The sequence below is a fragment of the Pollachius pollachius genome, assembly GCF_949987615.1.
Source record: "Pollachius pollachius genome assembly, chromosome: 17".
In the NCBI taxonomy this organism is placed as follows: Eukaryota; Metazoa; Chordata; class Actinopteri; order Gadiformes; family Gadidae; genus Pollachius; species Pollachius pollachius.
The window spans coordinates 17,897,624-17,911,314 of record NC_136950.1 but is presented as its reverse complement, the minus strand read 5'-3'; positions in this window follow the sequence as shown (position 1 = coordinate 17,911,314).

The following is a 13,691-nucleotide window of genomic DNA, read 5'->3' as shown; positions in this document are numbered from 1 at the left end:
CCCCGTCGCCGACGCAAAACAGCGCGTGAACACGCTCTGTCGTGATTGTGGGAACGCTTCCAGACGCTTTGCCTGACACCTGTTCACACAAGGGGTTAATTGGGGCCCTAATTAACTGCATATGAGAAGGGTGTCTGATAGGCTGCCCACCAACCCCCTCCTAGTCTGCCTCCTCCTTCTCCTCCTCATCCCTCCTAGTCTGCCTCCTCCTCCTCCCTCCTAGTCTGCCTCCTCCTCCTCCTCCTCATCCCTCCTAGCCTGCCTCCTCCTTCTCCTCATCCCTCCTAGTCTGCCTCCTCCTCATCCCTCCTAGTCTGCCTCCTCCTCCTCCTCATCCCTCCTAGTCTGCCTCCTCCTCCCTACTCCTGCCTCAATCCTCCTCCCCTCCTTCTTCCTGTTCTACCACCTAGCCTCCTCCTCCCTCCTAACCACCCCTCCTCCTCCATCCCAGTCTCCTTCCTCCTCCCTTCTTGCCTCCCCTCCTAGCCTTCTCTCCTCCTCCCTCCAAACCTCCCTACTCCTCCCTCCTCTTCTATACAGCCTCCTCTCCTGCCTTCTCTCCTCCTCACAGATCACACACCTTAACACAACACAACACACACACACACACACACACACACACACACACACACACACACACATACACACATTCCCCACTACAAAAAGCACCCGCACCACCAGAGAAGTGTGTTCATTTCCAATTAAAGGCGGCCTACTTTTGCCCTGACAGTCGAACTCAAACTAGTTTTATTAGCTTTGTCCAACTTCTCCATCCCGGCTGCGTCGCTAGCACCATTAGCATAAGTACACCACTGATCCAGAGCAGCATCGCTAGCATCATTAGCATAAGTACACCAGTGATCCAGAGCAGTGCTGCTGTAATAGAGCATCATTAGCACTTCACAGAGGCTGCATGAGGCAGGGGGCCGTGGGGCAGGGGAGCGGGGGGGGGGGGGGCAGCGCTACAAAGAGAATGTTGGAAGCCATCTGCGGCGCGTCCTGCTAGCTTTAATAATGCAGCACTGCTACTGCATTAGCGCGTTAGCGCCTCATCTTCAAGCGCGGCGCGAGGGACTGTCCACACCTCGACGCCACTCATTAACACAAGGGTCTTGACACGTAGCGTGCTAGGGTTGTAGCTAGGGACCTAGGACCTAGCCTAGGATCCCGGCTAGCTGAGCATGAAGACCCGCGCGGTGCTAAGGAGTTGGCTCGGTTCCTAGCCAGGTGGGCGTCCTATGCTCTGCTATTGAGATACTGAGCCACAAGCTCAGCTACGCACTACTGTTGCAGGATAAAAGTAACCAAACAAAACTAGGAGCAGGTTGTGGCTGACACAGCACTACTACAGTGTGGAAGAGAGCCCACCTAGCCCTCTGAAGGGGCGTCCCTCCTAACGCCATCAAACATTAAAGAATAGCGAGACTTTAATCCAATCAGGTAGCAGAGAGGAAGGATGCCTTGGAATTAATGTTTCATCGTTTCATCGCTGGACTCGGCAGGCAAAGTAGAAAAGCAATTAAAACTCAATATGGCGCGAACGTCACGCGATGGGAGCCGACGAGTGAAATACGAAGGGTCGTCCGTTCTACAGCTGCGACGCTGTGCTTAATTCGCCATGACCCACTTCCTGCCTCCCTTCCTTTGGTCAGCTGACCTCTGGCCTCAGAGTTTCATCTCGTCCATGAGATCCATTTGATACAACAGAACGGAATAGAACAGAACCTTTTCTTTTAAAATGTGACTTGTGTGAAACTCTTGTCCTTTCAGCAAATGGTAAATGTACTGCGATAATACAGCACTATTCTAACCAGTGGCCACTCAAAGCGCTTTACAATGCTGCCGAACGTTCCCCCCATTCATGCTCACATTCACACACCGACGGCGGTGTCAGCCACGCAAGGTGACAGGCAACTCGTCAGGAGCAGTCAGGGTGTGGTGCCTTGCTCAGGGACACCTCGACACTCCGGGGAGCCGGGGATCGAACCAGCAACTGCTCTTCCTCCTGAGCCACATGCCACCCGTAGAGTTTCCTTTGAAGTGATTCTACAAGACGATGTGTATGAGTGAAATGTTGGACTCAAACTCAGAAAAGGTTTGAGAGCCTGGTCGGCCACGTCCCCACAAGGCGCTGAGGGAGAGCAAGGCTGGTAAGGAGGAGGCGAGCCGTAGTTCTGGAACCAGATTTCCAACGAATTAAGAGTAGCTTATTACTGTGATACCGGACGCAGGATGGCCGCTATTTCAGACATCATTTAGATACAAAAACACGTACAAATAGAACATGGGTATTCTTTAACTGATGAATCGTATGTGTGTGTGTGTGGGTGCGTGTGTGTGTGTGTGTGTGTGTGTCCGTTTGTGTGTGCGTGTGTGTCTGTTTGTGTGTGCGTGTGTGTGAGTGTGTGGGGTTGCGTGTGTGTGTGTGTGTGTTTGTGTGTGCATGCGTGTGTGTGCATGTGTGCAAGTGTGAGTGTGAAGATCCTAGATATTTTTTTTATAATCAAGTCTTCATGGAAATGAAATAACGGCTTCAAAAGAAAATCTTCACAGCAGAATAAATTGGATTGTCCCATGTAACCCAGCATTTATATATATATATATATATACTTAAATATATTTATATATACTCTCCCAGTGGCCATCTTATTTTTCTTCAGCTTTTCTCTCCCTCTCCTCCTCTCCATCTCTCTCTCTCAGATTTGATCTCTAAATCAAACCTCGCTTATCTCTGGATTATAATCCGGCCCTCCAGGGATGAGACTCCCTCCCTCCGACACACACACACACACATTTCCCAATAAGCCTCTTAACCCCCCCCCCAACCCCGAAAGAAACACACACACACACACACACACGCACACACACACACGCACACACACGCACACACACACACACACACACACGCACACACAACATTCTTCATGTCGGAATTCCATCTATAACCGATATCCCCGAGTTAATTACTTATTACACTTATTACCTAGGTAACTAGTGCAACGTTGGACTCGTACACCATCACATAATAAGGGAGTGAAAGCAGAATTCAATTTAAAAAAAAAAGGTTACTATTTGAAATAATACAAACCAGGCGAGACAAATGTCTAGGGACGAATGGTTTACCTGTAAGGTACAATGTACACACGTACAAATGTGACCGCGCAAAGCAGCAGAGTGCCTGCGTCCACCAAAAGGGGTGCCTCCTTGAAGTGTCGGGGGGGAAACCTGCTAATATACGGCTCTGTTCTCTAACTCAGGTGTGGTCAATTCAGTCATTATGACTAAGGCTTCGCCCTGCCCTTGTAGTGGCAGCTATGACCCAAAAGGGGGTGCAGGGGGTTGTCAAACTAGTCCCAGCTAAACCAGTTTACTAGTACCCCAGCTAACTGAGTTCTGCAGCGGCCCGGCTACACCGTTGTGGGACCCCCTGCTGTTCAGGGCTTCGTTCTCCGGCTCCCTGAGGGTTCTTCCTCCTGTTCCTCGGCTCCGAGCGTCCACCTCCAGCCCACCCTCTCATCTACTACAGCGTTTCTCCCCCCGTTCTTCACTCGCCCACGTCTCCTTCTCGTTCAGTTCACTGAGCTTATGCACCTCAGGAATATTACCGGTGAGCCGAAAACTTGGGCTCTCTTGGCCACAGGACGATTACTCACCTACATTTACATTTACATTTAGGGCATTTAGCAGACGCTTTTATCCAAAGCGACTTACAATAAGTGCATTTGTTACAATAAGTACATTTGTCATAAGAAGTGAAACAATATATCGCTGTCGGTACAGTAAAGATGTTTATAGAACCGAGTGCAAGTATTACAATCGCTAGGCTAACCCATTCCCCGTGTAAAGCAACGATAGCAGCTACTGTAGATGCTACACAATTAAGTACCTTGAATAAGTGCAATGTACAAGTGCCAGGACGTACAACATTCAATGGTGGCTGTGCATTGGTTTCTATGCAGAGTCGAGATGAACTCTCACCTAACAGCCTGTTCGGCTCCCTGTCACAGCTAGCTTCTGATCACCAGCTTCACAGCTCGCTTCTGATCACCAGCTACACAGGGGAGCGTATCTATGTTCCCCGGGTCCTATGTTCCCCGCTTTGTATGTGACCGGGGAACATAGGACCCTGTGAGCAAATTCTTTTTCGTAGGATGGTAGGGGCAAGTACCGCCTTTTTCGCCTCTCATTCGCCTGTGATTGGTTAGACTGTCTCTCCTCCGATTGGTTATGGTTAGGGTTAGGTTTAGGGTTAACCCTCACCCTAACCCTAACCATAACCCTAAACCTGACCCTAACCCTTTGCACCCGGGAAACATAGGACCTGGGGAACATAGGGATGACGCCCTTCACAGCTAGCTTCTGATCACTAACTCCATAGCTAGCTTCTGATAGTGAACAGTTTGAATAGTGAACAGTTTTAAAGAACCTCTAGTGATAGTGAACAGTGTCAACAGTGAACAGTGTTAAAGCCCCTCTAGTGATAGTAACAGTAGTGAACAGTGAACAGTGTCAAAGCCCAGCCTCTACTGAAGGGTCATTTGAGGTCTCTGTCCCGCTGTGTCCTCAGATCCTCTCAGTCTGCAGATTAAATATAGATGAGGAGGCTGCAACTTCCTCTTCGGCTCTCTGAATCAACGGCAAGACTCACACTTATTCATATTTATATAATCTGTATTGAAGAACATTTCAACGTACAGAACTACAGATATGGTTCTGTGTTCCCGTGTGAACGTGAGGGACAGACAGCGAGGGAGAGATCCGTTTGGACGTCCAAGGATTTATAGATTGGGAGCAGATCATACATACCGATTATATTTGTGTCAGTGTCTGTGTGTGTGTGAATGGGGTTTTGTATGTGTGTGTGTGTGTGTGTGTGTGTGTGTGGGGGGGGGGGGGGGGGGGGGGGGGGGGGGGTTGTTTGTATGCGTGTGTGTGTGTGTGTGTGTGTGTGCGTATATGTATGCATGTGTGTATTGGGGTTTGTGTGTGTGTGTGTTTGTGTGTATGTATGTGTTTGTGTGTTTTTGTTTTTATGTGTTTATGTGTTTGTTTGTGTGTATGCATGTGTGTTTATGCGTGTGTGTTTATGTGTGTGTGCGTGCGTGTATGTCTGTGTGTGTATGTGCGTGTGCCTTTATGTGTGTATGTGTATGCGTGTGTGTGTGTGTGTGTCTGCGTACATGCTTGTGTGTGTGATGCTGCAAACCATGAGATGAGACCTGCCTTAGTGAGATCCAGCTGATGTCTTCTGATCTGATGGATTATGATTATTACCAGATGATGAGGGAGCTACAGGAGAGTTTAGCATTTTAATCCCGGATGACCTCCAGGCAACCTCTCTGGGTACTGAGCACAGATGTTGTCTACGGTGCGATCATTTTATCCATCTATTTATTATTATGTATTATTTTTATTTATCCAGACAGGAAATACAAGGCATAAGCGTTGTGATCCTGTTAGCCCCTTAAAGATGAATTCCCATTAAGTCCTACATTCGTATTAGCAGGAACCCTGGCAATATGTTCCTTAATCCTTCTGATTAGTTCAGTATACACACACACACACACATATATATACATATATATCTTTATCTATATGTATATATATAAACATATATATTTTTATAATATATATACACTTATATACATAGTATATATATATATATATTTATATCTTTACATTTAGGGCACTTAGCAGACGCTTTTATCCAAAGAGATATATCGCTGAAGGTACAGTAAGGATGTTCATAGAACCAAGTGCCACGCACTAATAATTGTTAGGTTAACCCGCTCCACGTATACAACAAAGATACTTAGGATAAGATGCTACACAATGCTAAGAGCTTTTCTTAAGTGCCAGGACGTACAACATACAATAAGTGCGTTGGAGGGGTGTGGGGTGGTAAGGGGGGAGGCTATGGATAGTCTACTCTAGATGAACTCTTAACAAGTGAGTCTCGAGTCTTTTGCTGAAGCTGGTGAGCGATTCTGCGGTCCTGACGTCGGCAGGGAGCTCGTTACACCACTGCGGGAGAAGAGTTGTGACTTTGATGATTGACCTTTGCTTGCTCTTAGCGATGGCGGTGCCAGGCATCCATTATATACATATCCATACATATACACCGATTTATTTTGCGATTGATTATGTGAAGCCGCGCTCACTTTCTGTTTGATGTTGGTAGTTTTGGAAGTTTCTTATTTTCCAAAATATGAACTATCTCATCTTTACCCTTCTGACACCCAATTCACAAAGACCCAGAAAAATATGACAACATTCTCCGTCTATCTATTCTGAGCGGTAAATGTGCTCCAGATCAAAGATAAAATAGATTCTGATAATAACATTTTCCTGTGAAGAAAAACTGTTGATTATAAAATCCTTCATGTGTTCCACAAGGTGAGAAACGCTTGTTATTCTGAGCGCTAGCAAATAGGAGAGCTGCAGTCGATTTAGCTGACACACACACACACAAACACAAACACACACACACAAACACACACACACACAGAGACCCACACACTAGCCCCCACACACACACACACACACACACACACACACACACACACACAAACACACACACTTTGCACTGTAACAGCCAAACTACTCAACATATTGTGTTCTCACTGTTGGTAGACGGCAGCCAGCTGGGAGACACAAATAACTGTTGTTCCCTCGTCTGGTCGCTTCCTAACAGGAAGTCTTCAGCTGCTTCCTCTTCTGGCAGGATGTGAACTTTAGTCTGCAGAAAAGAGAGGGAGCATAGATTGGCCTCTACACAACAACATGTCGATAGAATACCACACTCTTAATATCATGTTGATAACATGCAATTTATAACATGTTATTCTTAACATTCTCTTTATAGCATGTTCTTCTTAACACTGTTTATAACATGTTCTTCTTAGCACCCTTTATAACATGTTAATAACACTGATAACATGGTCTTCTTAACATTCTCTTTATCACATGTTCTTCTTAACATTCTCTTTGTAACATGTTCTTAACACTCGAACATGTTCTTCTTAACACTCTTTATATCATGTTCTTTTTAACACTCTTTATAACATGTTCTTCTTAACACTCTTTATATCATGTTCTTATTAACACTCTTTATATCATGTTCTTGGTAACACTCTTTATAACTTGTTCTTCTTGACATTCTCTTTGTAATATGTTCTTCTTAACAGGCTATTTATAACATGTTCTTCTTAACATTCTTTTTACATGGTCTTCTTAACATTTTCTTTATAACATGTTCTTAACACTCTCCTTATATCATGTTCTTGTTAACACTCTTTATAACATGTTCTTCCTAACACTCTCTTTACATCATGTTCTTATTCACACTCTCTTTACATCATGTTCTTCTTAACACTCTCTTTATAACATGTTCTTCTTAACACTTTCTTTATATCATGTTCTTAACACTCTCTTTATAACATGTTCTTAACACTCTCTTTATATCATGTTCTTCTTAACACTCTCTTTATAACATGTTCTTAACACTCTCTTTATATCATGTTCTTCTTAACACTCTCTTTATATCATGTTCTTCTTAACACTCTCTTTATAACATGTTCTTAACATTCTCTTTATATCATGTTCTTAACACTCTCTTTATATCATATTCTTCTTAACACTCTCTTTATATCATGTTCTTAACACTCTCTTTATATCATGTTCTTAACACTCTCTTTATATCATATTATTCTTAACACTCTCTTTATAACATGTTCTTAACACTCTCTTTATAACATGTTCTAAACACTCTCTTTATATCATGTTCTTAGCACTCTCTTAATATCATGTTCTTAACACTGTCTTTATAACATGTTCTTAACACTCTCTTTATATCATGTTCTTAACACTCTCTTTATAACATGTTCTTTACACTCTCTTTATAACATGTTCTTCTTAACACTCTCTTTATAACATGTTCTTAACACTCTCTTTATAACATGTTCTTCTTAACACTCTCTTTATAACATGTTCTTAACACTCTCTTTATATCATGTTCTTAACACTCTCTTTATAACATGTTCTTCTTAACACTCTCTTTATAACATGTTCTTCTTAACACTCTCTTTATAACATGTTCTTAACACTCTCTTTATAACATGTTCTTCTTAACACTCTCTTTATAACATGTTCTAAACACTCTCTTTATATCATGTTCTTAGCACTCTCTTAATATCATGTTCTTAACACTGTCTTTATAACATGTTCTTAACACTCTCTTTATAACATGTTCTTCTTAACACTCTCTTTATAACATGTTCTTAACACTCTCTTTATAACATGTTCTTCTTAACACTCTCTTTATAACATGTTCTTAACACTCTCTTTATAACATGTTCTTCTTAACACTCTCTTTATAACATGTTCTTAACACTCTCTTTATATCATGTTCTTAGGAGGGGGAGTAGGGGGGAGGAGGGGGGAGTAGGGGGGAGAGGAGGAGGGGGGAGGACGAGGGGAGTGGAGAGAAGGGAGAGGAGGAGGGGGGAGGAGGATGGGATAGGAGGGGAGAGGAGGAGGAGCGGGGGGGAGGAGGAGGGGGGAGGAGGAGAGGCTAGGAGGGGAGAGGAGAAGGAGGGGGGAGGAGGAGGAGGGGGGAGGAGGAGTGGGGGGGAGGAGGGGGGAGGAGGGGAGAGGAGGAGGAGCGGGGGGAGGAGGAGGGGGGAGGAGGACAGCGGAGGAGGAGGGAGAGAGGAGGAGGGGGAGGAGGAGTGGGGGAGGAGGCGAGCGGAGGAGGAGTGGGGGGGAGGAGGAGGAGGAGGAGGGCGGAGGAGGAGGGCGGAGGAGGAGTGGGGGGAGGAGGGGGGAGGAGGAGGGCGGAGGAGGAGGAGGAGGGCGGAGGAGGAGGAGGAGGAGTGGGGGGCGGAGGAGGAGAGCGGAGGAGGAGGAGGAGCGGGGGGGTGGAGAGCGGAGGAGGAGTGGGGTAGCGCGGTGCTGGGGGGGCAGCGTGTAAACATGTGATCACAGATCAGACGCTGGCCTTCTCTAGCAGGCTGACGTCACACCACCCGGGGGAACAGGACCACCACCTGGAGACCTGTATCTCCTCTATCTCCTAACGCTCTCTCTAACTCTATCTCCTCTAGCTACGTGCCCGACTTTATCTTCTCTAACTATCTCTCTACCTCCTCTAATTCTATCTCCCCTTAACTATCGACCCATCTTTGTCTCCTCTAACTCTGTCTCTAACTTTACCTCCTCTAATTTTAGCTCTTTACCTTCGTTAGTCCACTTACTAGTTAGTAACATGTAGTTAGAGATAGTAACGTGTATATAGAGATAGCAACATTTTTCTAACATAGTAACATGTATTTAGAGATAGTAACATGAAATTAGTAAGGTGTAGCGAGAGGTAATAACGTATAGTTAGTAACATGTATTTAGAGATAGTAACATGAAGTTAGTAAGGTGTAGCGAAAGGTAATAACGTATAGTTAGTAACATGTATTTAGAGATAGCAACATGCAGTTAGAGATAGTTACAGTGGGGAGAAGGTACGTAACGCATATTACTACCTCTAAATATATTTTACTAACTATACGTTACTATTTAACTACACCTTACTAACTATACGTTCTTAAATACACATACAGTGGGGAGTACAAGTATTTAATACACTGCCGATTTTGCAGGTTTTCCCACTTAGAAAGCATGTACAAGTCTATAATTTTTATCATAGGTACTCAACTGTGAGTGACGGAATCTAAAACAAAAAAACAGAAAATCACATTGTATGATTTTTTTGTAATTAATTTGCATTTTATTGCATGACATAAGTATTTGATACATCAGAAAAGCAGAAATTAATATTTGGTACAGAAACCTTTGTTTGCAATTACAGAGATCATACGTTTCCTGAAGTTCTTGAACAGGTTTGCACACAATGCAACAGGGATTTTGGCCCACTCCTCCACACAGACCTTCTCCAGATCCTTCAGGTTTCGGGGCTGTCGCTGGGCAATACGGACTTTCAGCTCCCTCCAAAGATGTGCTATTGGGTTCAGGTCTGGAGACTGGCTAGGCCACTCCAGGACCTTGAGATGCTTCTTACGGAGCCACTCCTTAGTTGCCCTGGCTGTGTGTTTCAGGTCGTTGTCATGCTGGAAGACCCAGCCACGACCCATCTTCAATGCTCTTACTGAGGGAAGGAGGTTGTTGGCCAAGATCTCGCGATACATGGCCCCATCCATCCTCCCCTCAATACGGTGCAGTCGTCCTGTCCCCTTTGCAGAAAAGCATTCCCAAAGGATGATGTTTCCATCTCCATGCTTCACGGTTGGGATGGTGTTCTTGGGGTTGTACTCATCCTTCTTCTTCCTCCAAACACGGCGAGTGGAGTTTAGACCAAAAAGCTCTATTTTTGTCTCATCAGACCACATGACATTCTCCCATTCCTCCTCTTGGTCATCCAGATGGTCATTGGCAAACTTCAGACGAGCCTGGACATGCGCTGGCTTGAGCAGGGGGACCTTGCGTGCACTGCAGGATTTTAATCCATGATGGCGTAGTGTGTTACTAATGGTTTTCTTTGAGACTGTGGTCCCAGCTCTCTTCAGGTCATTGACCAGGTCCTGCCGTGTAGTTCTGGGCTGATCCCTCAACTTCCTCATGATCATTGACGCCCCACGAGGTGAGATCTTGCATGGATCTCCAGACCGAGGGAGATTGACCGTCATCTTGAACTTCTTCCATTTTATAATAATTGCGCCAACAGTTGTTGCCCTCTCACCGAGCTGCTTGCCTATTGTCCTGTAGCCCATCCCAGCCTTGTGCAGGTCTACAATTTTATCCCTGATGTCCTTACACAGCTCTCTGGTCTTGGCCATTGTGGAGATGTTGGAGTCTGTTTGATTGAGTGTGTGGACAGGTGTCTTTTAAACAGGTAACAAGTTAAAAAGGTGCAGTTAATACAGGTAATGAGTGGAGAACAGGAGGGCTTCTTAAAGAATAACTAACAGGTCTGTGAGAGCCGGAATTCTTACTGGTTTGTAGGTGATCAAGTATGTCATGCAGTAAAATGCAAATTAATTACTTAAAAATCATACAATGATTTTTAAGTGATTTTCTGGATTTTTGTTTTAGATTCCGTCTCTCACAGTTGAAGAGCACCTATGATGAAAATTACAGACCTCTACATGCTTTGTAAGTGGGAAAACCTGCAAAATCGGCAGTGTATCAAATAATTGTTCTCCCCACTGTATGTGTATTTAAGAACGTATAGTTAGTAAGGTGTAGTTAAGTAGTAACGTATAGTTAGTAAAATATATTTAGAGGTAGTAACATGCAGTTAGAGATAGTAACATGTATTATTTAGTAACATATAGTTATAAAGGTGTAGTTAAATGGTAACTTGGTTAGTAACATGTATTTAGAGGTAGTAACATGTAGTTAGAGAGTTATATGTATTTAGTAACGTATAGTTGGTAAGGTGAAGTTAAATAGTAACGTATAGTTAGTAACATGTATTTACAGACAGTAACATGTAGTAAGATAGTTCCATGTGTTTAGTGACGTATAGTTAGTAAGGTGAAGTTAAATAGTAACCTAGTTAGTAACATTTATTTAGAGGTAGTAACATGTAGTTAGATAGTTTCATGTGTTTAGTGACGTATAGTTAGTAAGGTGAAGTTAAATAGTAATGTATAGTTAGTAACATGTATTTAGAGGTAGTAACATGTAGTTAGAGATAGTTCCATATATTTAGTAACATATAGTTAGTCAGGTGTAGTTAAATAGTAACGTATAGTTAGTAACATGTATTTACAGACAGTAACATGTAGTAAGATAGTTCCATGTGTTTAGTGACGTATAGTTAGTAAGGTGTAGTTAAATAGTAAGGTATAGTTAGTAACATGTATTTACAGACAGTAACATGTAGTTAGGCGTTCCAGGAATGTGAGTTTCCCGTGTCTGCGCGGTTGCTCGCGCTGTGCACGCCCACGCGCATCGCGACACAGATCCCTGCGCGCCGCTGATAAAGCTAACCTTAGGATTGGCTAAACCTCCAGGATAAATATATGTAGGTCATTTCTAAAAGCAGCCCGTCCCCAGGCACAGGCAGAGCGTGAAATAGACTTTACACCTCGCTATCTCAGCCCCAGCGAACTTTCCTTCTGTCCCTCCTCATTTCTCCTCACCCAGCACCTCCCTTTGTTGCTGCAATCGAACACAGGGCACTGCTCTCTCCCACCTCTCTCTCTCTCTTCCTCACCCTTCCTTCCCCTTTACCTCTCTCCCCCCTTAATCCCTCTTCCTTCCCGTTCCTTGACTTCCCCCCTAACCTTATGTCTCTGCTGATCTTCTCCTTCTCTCCCTCCCCCTGCTCTATCGCGCTCTCTCTCTCCCCCCTCTATCTCTCTCTCCTTGTCTGTCTGCCTTTCCCTCTCTCACCCCTGAACGAGAGAGGAGCTATATCCCAGGGTGGAGGGGGGGGAGGAGCAGGGGAGACGGGAGGGGGAGCGAGGAGGGGGAGACAGGGCGCACAGGTGGAGGTGGAGGTAGGGCGAGTCTGGAGGTCTGATAGAAACCCAGCGCTCGGGTTTCACAGCCCTCCTGCTGATAGGCCGACAGGACGTCTCAGGCCACTTCCTGGCGGATCCGATACGCCTGGACCGGTCACCATGACAACGGACTCCACGACAGCACGTCCTCGTGCCCTGCAGTAGAACAACCATATTATTGTTTTTTTAAACACAGCACGGACTGTAAATGTTTCCCATAATGCCTTGCTTTCTGCTGCTAAATGTTATGCATCTTGTGGATAAATGTTAGCCTTAATTCTTGTTGCTTAAATGTTATGCACCATGTTGTTTAATGTTAGCCTTAATCCCATGTGTCTTGTTGCCAAATGAGAGCCCTAATTCTCAGTTTGGAAGCTAACATATCTCATTCCCCGGCTCTTTATTTCAGTCTGTTCTCTGCGGGCCCCTGGGGGCCCCGTGTTTATTTACACGTCGGGGAGCAGCGGGGCCTGGGAGGGGCCAACATGGCTCCCATTCATCAGCTACAGGGACAGGAAATGACATCACTGCCTACACGGAGCGGACGTGTTACAGAGGCACAATTACAGAGCACAGCATGCAAATATAAATATAAGGGGAGAGGGAGGACAAGGGCGAGAGAGAGAGAGAGAGCAAGAGATCTAGAGCGTGCAAGAGAGAGGACGAGAGAGTGAGGACGAGAGAGAGAGAACAAGAGAGAGAGGACGAGAGAGAGAGAGCGAGAGAGAGAGAACGAGAGAGGATGAGAGTGAGGACGAGAGAGAGAGAACAAGAGAGAGAGGACGAGAGAGAGAGAACAAGAGAGAGGATGAGAGAGAGAGAGAGAGAGCGAGAGAGAGAGCAAGAGAGCGAGAGAGGACGAGAGAGAGCGAGGACGAGAGAGAGAGTGAGGACGAGAGAGAGAACAGGAGAGAGGATGAGTGAGAGAGAGAGAGAGCGAGAGAGAGAGAGCAAGAAAGCGAGAGAGAGGACAAGAGAGGACGAGACAGAACAAGAGAGGATGAGAGAGAGAGGGGATGAGAGAGAGAGAGAGAGAGAGAGGGCGCAAGATAGGACGAGAATGAGAGCTAGAGAGAGAGGACTAGAGAGAGGAAAAGGCTCTAATTTGGGGTCTGTTCAACTCCATGTTTCATGTGGCGCTGGCCGCAGCACACACAGATAGCTGCTAATGAG